Source organism: Fundulus heteroclitus, chromosome 20 (genome assembly GCF_011125445.2).
Source record: "Fundulus heteroclitus isolate FHET01 chromosome 20, MU-UCD_Fhet_4.1, whole genome shotgun sequence".
Lineage (NCBI taxonomy): Eukaryota > Metazoa > Chordata > Actinopteri > Cyprinodontiformes > Fundulidae > Fundulus > Fundulus heteroclitus.
In genome coordinates this window covers 31,970,051-31,970,908 of record NC_046380.1, presented here as the reverse complement: position 1 = coordinate 31,970,908, position 858 = coordinate 31,970,051, and positions in this window count along the sequence as shown.

Here is an 858-nt window from a genome sequence, read left to right as displayed (position 1 = left end):
TTATTCTATATTTTTAACAGTAGAAGGAATAATAAATAATAATAATAATAAAAGCTGCTAGTTTATAATATAGCTTTATATAACTGGTGGTGTAGTATTTTCACTGCTAACTATGTATATTAAAAGTGGGTGGGGGGGGGGGTATCGTTATTGAGGTGCACTGCTTAATATGTAGGGATACCGATTTTAGGCCATCTCGCCCAGCCCTGGTAGCTAGCCTGCAGTCAGCTGCTGAACACATGCTGCTGACAGCTTATCTGTTACCTTTCATCAGATTGAGTGGTGGCCCTCTTTTAGTTTCTATGACTGTACCAAGTTTTTTGTGACTAAATGTGTTCAAAGGGCAGAAGAGTTCTTCCATGAAAATTGTTCCAGTACTTAACCAGGACTGATGCTGGAGCCGGTCCTAATTGACGTGACGACGATTGTCAATCAATCATGGAGGCTAGGTTTGTCTGTATAAAGGTAAAAATTACCATCGTAAGCCTAGCAGTTAAATACAAAGGTAAAAGTTGATGCTAGTGCAACTGTTTTATGTGTTGTGGATATATGTATATTGCAACTTGTGGTTGCATAAGTTGAATCTTTGTGGGCAATGATCAGTTAATGGGACTCCAATTTTGCACAAAGCGTTTAATAGTGTAGTAAAGTAGTGTAGTAAAGTAAAATTTTCCCTCGTAATACTGAATTTTACTGTAAATTCTTGCCATAGATGGCTCAATGACAGCATGAAAACAACTGCATCAGTCTGCAGTAACTATTTTAAGTTACTAATATATACATTAAGTTGGGCATTTAAACTTGGGCTTTAATGTCGATTTCTCCATGGTTACCTTAAAATAAATTCACTGACACGAT